This window comes from Lolium rigidum, chromosome 2 (genome assembly GCF_022539505.1).
Source record: "Lolium rigidum isolate FL_2022 chromosome 2, APGP_CSIRO_Lrig_0.1, whole genome shotgun sequence".
Taxonomy (NCBI): Eukaryota; Viridiplantae; Streptophyta; class Magnoliopsida; order Poales; family Poaceae; genus Lolium; species Lolium rigidum.
In genome coordinates, this window is record NC_061509.1 from 198,518,183 (window position 1) to 198,525,225 (window position 7,043).

General features: G+C 44.5%; 1 long non-coding RNA gene across 1 annotated transcript; it reads left to right on the top strand.

Moving 5' to 3' along the window:
* Nucleotides 1-3,988: 3,988 nt before the first annotated feature.
* Nucleotides 3,989-5,278, top strand: LOC124687948. Its single transcript, XR_006998369.1, has 2 exons — nt 3,989-4,340; nt 4,421-5,278. It is a non-coding gene; the product is annotated as an uncharacterized LOC124687948 (long non-coding RNA).
* The last annotated feature ends 1,765 nt before the right edge of the window (nt 5,279-7,043 follow it).

A 7,043-nucleotide genomic window follows, 5' to 3' on the forward strand; every position in this document is an offset into this window, starting at 1 on the left:
GAGGAAGAGATGGGATCCACCGCCGCCATGTTCGATGAGGAGAAGCGTGAAGCGGTGGAAGAGATGGGATCCACCGCCGCCATGGGTGCTCAGCTCTGACGAGGAGAAGCGTGAAGCGGTGGAAGAGATGGGATCCACCGCCGCCATGGGTGCTCAGCTCCGATGTAGGAGAAGCGGAGGAAGAGATGGGATCCACCGCCGCCGACACGGCCGCTTCCGCCTTGGCCATGGGTATTCATCTGAAGAACGGTCACATCCCACGCTGCCCTGGTATCTCGTCGCCGAGTGCCGCGGTTCCCGCTGCTCGTCAGATGTCGTGCCGATTGGACCGACGTTGTTCCCCGCAACCGCCTAGGTCCCAGGGCGCCGGGATCGACCACGAATCAAAGTTGATCTGCACGGAACATACATGATACCTGCAATTACATGAGAATATTTTTTCTCCCTCATGTCAATCGTGCTCTTTCTCCCTGGGTTGTCTCACGGCGGCCTGCAGTCCTAGACTAGTACGGCGGAGAGGGCGGCGAGCTTCATCGAAATCGTCCTGGGAGGCAAACATTCTGAGGTTCCTACGGTAGCTGGACTAGTTGGAAAATAAACAAATCTTTGAATCTCTCACAGCTTCGACGTGGTGGAGACTGCTCCTCATTCTGCTTCTTCTCTAGCAAAGATGAAGCTGCGTGCTCGGTTCAGAGGTTATCTTGCAGAGGCCGTGCCCACCGCCGACACAACGCACGCACTCGGCAACGACCTTGATCTCCTCCGCATCGACCCAAGCAACGCTCATCTGCGGGCTCGTCGATGTCTTTCTCTGCAATGGCGAGGCGGAGGCGCGCGGCATGTGCGCTGCGTACTGACATTGAAGTCGCGGCAGGTTTGATGCAGATGTTCATGCTGCCGCCGCAGCCATCTCTCGCATCTCTAGCACCCCGCCGTCGGCCCGCGGCCTCTCTGCATTTTCTCACCTACTCCATGGTCCATGGAGAACCACGCAGTCTGTGCCCCGTCCACTTGCAGCATCCAGGAAGAAGAAGAAACATATCTGCCAATTTTTTACTATCCCTCTCCCCACAAAACGGGACCCACACCCATGTATTCAGCTCTCACTACTACCATCGTATACAGAAAACCCACCTTCAGACGTGGACCTCGCACATGTTTCTCCACCAATCACAAGAGGACTTGACGCGGGATCATATGCCGCTGGGTTCAACTTATTCACTCTCGAAGCTTGTATTGAGAACAAGCAAGTGCCTACCCCTTTGCCCCATCCCACAGCTCTCCACGATAGCCCCTGGCGCTCGCTGATCGGGCGAAGGAAAAAAAAGAAAAACGAGTTGGTTTGTCGTGACCTCGCCCAGCTAGCACCGTCCCCGCATACGACCACCCCCTCACGTCTCCTCTACCTTCCCCACCACACGCCGTGCTGGACGGGAGCAGGAACGTTTGCACCGGGAGATGCAGTCTGCCGCGCGTGGCCCTGCGGCGGCGGACCCTGCACATGCGGCGTTTACTTCCCTCCTGTGCGGTCGCCGCCTCCTGCCCCGGCGACTTCCTCCGGACGCACGGCCGCATCGCGCCCAGCGTCTCCATGGTGAGAGGTATATGTGCATGATCTGATTTGGGATGTGTTACTATTTGATGGGGGTTGGATTAGTTTGCGCATGGGCATGGGACATCGAAGGGGAAAATATTGGATCTTAGTTCCAGGGGTTGTATTGGTCTGGATGGAGCTTTATTGGTTGAGGATGATGTCTCATTAATGGATAGAGAGATTTGGACTTGTGGAGTGCATACCTAAGCACATATATTATCTTTATCTACTACCTCTGAAAGAATTTCCATGTTGACCTATCTTGTGGTGCTGCAGAATTCCAGACTTCTGGTGGGTAGGAAGAAGGCTAGGCCGCTGATGGAGCCACTTCCATATCACACCATGATGCCGATGAGGCATGTCATTGTTTGTTCTGCTGGGCGACGGCCGCACGATCTGAAGATACATAACTCAGGCAATCGCTTATAGCCCCTTCTCTATTGGTCTTGCTGGATACACTCACGTAAATATCATATGCTAACAAGTACTTAGATCTGTTAAGCAATTCTTGTTTGGGTTTTCCCTTTACTCTGATGTGTGCTGAATGGTAACTACTAAAACATGTTAGGTTTTCCATTTACTCAATGATGGCCACTCAAGAGGCGAGCAATCACACCGCCTGTTCTCGTGGCGGGGAATGATGGACATTGTCGGTGGGAACGGGCACTCACCATTTCCCTAACCTGCTGGGTTCTCCACTCTCTGATCTGATATAAACCTTCTTCAAGTTTGAGGATTTCCCCACCTAAAAAATCAGAGGTATAACCCTAGACAAATAATTGTTGTGAAAAGATGTATGGATGGTGAGCATAGTTCTATTATCTGTGTTTTGTGTGCCATCTGTTTGATAAAATGCAGAGCCCCTATGGTTCCACTATCCCCAACATACCTTGTGACTTTTAGCACCCACCTAAATTAACTACTACTACATAAGGGCATTTAAATTTGTTGATATCCACTGAAATAAGAATCCACAAGCTCCTCAAATGTGACTTCCCTATTTGTTTAATTGTAAAACAGGTTCATTTTTGCACAAGCACAAACACACCTGTGAAATGAAGAGGTTTGCTTAAGTGTTCTTACAGAATTAAGAAACAAAATACTTTCACATCGGTGGTCTTCTTTCTCTTGGAATAGTTTTGGGTTTCCTTAAATATTAGTTGATGATAACATGGGATTACTAATGCGTCATATGTAAGCATACTGTTCAACCACCAGCAATTGAATCTCTGCTGGTTTATTGTCAGTAGTCATTGTATGATTGAAAGTTCTCTACTTCTTTATACAGACTTCGATTCGTAAGTAGAATTAGGAACTGAACGTATAATACTCCTTCAACGTGAATATGTCACTCTCTATTTGTGCCAGACATGTTCACCGAGCCAACCATTTAGGTAGATAAGTAAGCTTATAAATTCTTTCATGATCTTCAACTAAATACATGTATTGCCTTTTCTGCAGTTTACATATTTCTTCTTTCAGAAGCTTATAAATTCCTATTTCTTTTGGAGTCTATAACTTGGACCTTGCTGATGCAAACCCTCAGTCAAGAAATGATTGCATGGACTGGGAAGGTCGCGTCAAGGAGGCGTGGCGGGAGGAGGAGGAGGGGTCCGAGCATGGCTGCGGCTAGAGTGCTGCGATGGTGTAGGGTGGTGAAAAAAATACTATGTTATAGTTCCATGTATTATTTTTGAGGTACACTTTTTTTTAATCTCACGTTCTGTGCCAATGTCGTGATGCTTACAACTGACCAAGAGTTTGAAGCTGTTGGAGAGTGGGCGAGCATTCTGATGAAACATGAGCGGTTGGTCAGTTTTCCTTAATATCCTATTGGTCAACTTGTTTCTTCCATGTATATGTTGAAATCTTTCTAATTTGTTTAGGTTCTTCCATCTATTTGGTTGGATATGAAAAATCTATGTTTTCTATTCAGTTGTTGGCTTCCCCACTACACAGAAATATATAGTGCCCGCTACTTTTATGAAATGTTGTATACCTTTCAAACAGTAGTTATGCTTCTTTCATATTTATATATTTTTCATGCAAACATATAGCTATCAAGAGTGGAACGGAAAGTGGAGAGAGCATGGTGCAATTTCTTCAGCTACGACAACTCTACTCTTGTACTCTCGAGAGGTGCTGACCAGTGACACTAATAGTGAGTCTCTCTTGTTTGCAAGTGCTTAATATCTTTCACGTCTTATACATGAATGTTTTTCCATCTGTGAAGTCTAGCTAATTTTTCTTGTATGGGCCTACCGCTTTCATACGTTGTCGACTAACTTTTAGAGAATGGTAGCTGTGGTACTTTAGTGTTCAAGTTGTATGGGAAATAAATTGATTGGCAATTTTCCTTTTATTTTCGCCATCCATTCTTCATGTCACACATTATGTCATGGATTCCTGGATTACAAATTTTTAATCATTGCTTCGTCTCCTTGTATAAGGTTGCCATGTTAGCTACCATCACTTGCATAGTGAAGTTACAGCTAGCCAAGTTAGTTATAGTACAGACACTAACTGAACAGCGATGCCATCAATCTCCTTAGACTGAGCTTTGTTGGCCACTCCCAACTTATTCATTACATCCAGCTTAACTCGATTGACAAAAACCGAAGACTTTTCCAAGTTGATTTTCTGACCTAAACATTGACAATATGAGTTTCCTTTAGTGCCTCTACACTCCTCGGTTCACTCAGTGCAAAGAAGATGATATCGTCTTTGAAGACGGGATGGGAGATAGGTGAGTCTGCGTGAACGTTACGAACTCCTTGTAGAACCCTCTCCTTGAGAAATAGCAGATTTGACAAACCTTCAATACAGAGCAGGAAAATGGAGGGACTAATAGGACCCCGGCCTTGTCAAATCCCTCGAGAAGGAACAATGGGTGAGGTGAGTTCTTCATTCACCACAAGGGGGGCACGTGCCCAGGTTGTTAGCACTTAGCAGCCGTCTCTCATATCTAATATATGTATGGGATGTACTGGTGAAAATACATGGGCCACAAAAGCTATCATAGATTTCTAGGTGCTTTCTTGTTCATGATGCTCACGCTTCCGCTGCTACATCTGTTCCAAAGATTATATTTTCCTCCAACCTAAAACTAATTATAAATATGGCGACAAGTTGCAGAATTTCCAAAAACAAATTTAGTCCATGCCTTGAAGGTAAATTATCGATACCGACTTGTGTTGTTTATGTTAGGTTCATAACTCAGGTGTTACAAACCTGCTCCTGGCCAATAGAGTTATGCACTTTTTTTTTCTAGATTTCTCAATCGAAATTAATCCCATTTTCCTGGATTCGTTTTTTGTTTCTTGTGTATAGGTGACAGATGTTGAATTCAGTATGGCCAAAGAGAAGTTCTTGCTAAAAAAAAGTGTACCAGAGGGGCTCTACCTCTGGAACTGTTTACCCCTGGGATCTCAATTTACTCTTGGCCGCAACCCACGGACTGAGTTGTGTTTGTGTTTGGATAAAATGTGTAGTTTTTCTACCTACATATATGTATTCCTATTTTACATATAGTAATCTAGAATTCTAGATCTTGGCTGCAATGGCGGATGCATCCCATTGCTTTTACCTATCTGTTTCACACCACATTAAAGCTACTTAATTTCGTTACTATGCAAATATTGTAACTTTGATTTACGGAATTTTGGAAGTGGCTGAGATTTGTTATTTTTGGACTTCCAAGATTTTCCATGAGATGGTGCCTTGAGAAACAGTTGTCAGCTTGTATTATAATTTGCTAGAAACTGTAAAGTGAAAGTTAGTGATTAAGACGGCCGTGAGTTTTGATTTGGATGCAAGACCGTTGAGTCATTCCAAGAAAACCTGTATTGGGTTGAATTATTTGTGATTGGACTAGGATTAGATCGCTCAGCTCTGGTGAGGAGGCGCCCCATGGGGCGCCCCAACCACTAGTATACATAAATAGTGAGGAACATATCCAAGCCTAGCTGCTCATGTGACAGAGAAGCCTTTTAAGACAAGAAAGGGACCAACACATATTGCTCGCGAGAGAAAATACGAAAGAAAATCAGGCAGCATTAATTTGCAACATGAAATACTTAACAAGGGGAATTGATCAATCATCAGCTACTCGTACGGCATGTGTAAGGATTTTCTTTCGCACTGCTCTTAGATACTGTTTCCGTGTATGTAAAAGTCTAAATTAAGGCTAGTAGGTGCTCCGCCCTTCTGCAAGCTGCCGAGCTTCACATGATTTGTTGACTCGATCACATGATCCCTGACTTAACGTAAGTCCCCAAAGGCCAAACCCTAACTAATCATGTGTATCCTACATCCCAGCAAAACAAGAGCGGGCAATTGATGGTTAAACTAAGCGTTCACATCACGCATGGACATTGCAACGGAGGGGAATGAACACTTACCAGTTACCACTCTTGCTCTGCTATTCCTTTCGAAGCCGCCGCGATCGATCAGGTAATTGTGCCGCCGGCCGTGACTTGATAAACTGGAGGGGATCGAAGAATAGTTTATGGAATAGGCGGCTGGCGAGGCTGGGCCGAATCAATGGCCAGGATCTGGGGTTTACTTTTGACTGGGCTGGCCTATTGGAGTGGGATGGAACTGGAACGGGCCGATGATTTGGGTTGTTGCGCTGTGCCGCTGAAATGCTTGCTCTGCGGCCTTGCTTTTTTTGTTTTCCCTGGCATTCGGCCTGGGTATTTTCGAGGTATGGCTACAAAAAGGTTGTTTGTCTCAAAAAAAAAAAGGTGTTTTGAAAGGTCAGATTGGGCGGTGAAGAATGTTAGTATGCTAACACGTGTAGTATGCAGAGTTTTCTGTATACGATTTTTTTTCTTCCTTTCAAGCATAGTGCGCACATACTGGAAGTACATCCTTGTGTATTCCAAGCAAAAGAAATATGCCAGTTATGAAAGTACAGCGCACATGTACCTAAAATGACAACCAACAAGTTTTGGAAGTACAACCACATGTACTTAGAAATGTGCACGTTTGTATTGCAAGTGCGTACTTTTTAGTTTAAAAGTATAGTGTAATTTGAAGGGTGCCGCGTCCTCCAAGTACAAACATTTTAGTTTTAGGTATACATCATGAATGTATTTGAAAGTATATGTCTAAATGGTGACTTTGGGGGAAGATTGTTATAAACACGATAAGTAAATAACGATAAAAGAAAACGCAGCGGAGACACAAGATTTAACGTGGAAAACCTCTTCCAACACAGAAGCGGAAAAAAAAAGTCACGGTTGAATGTATACATCATGAATGTATTTGAAAGTATATGTCTAAATGGTGTCTTTGGGGGAAGATTGTTATAAACACGATAAGTAAATAAGGATAAAAGAAAACGCAGCGGAGACACAAGATTTAACGTGGAAAACCTCTTCCAACACAGAAGCGAAAAAAAAAATCACGGGCACCAGTCAGCAAAAACTTCACTATATCGAGAAGT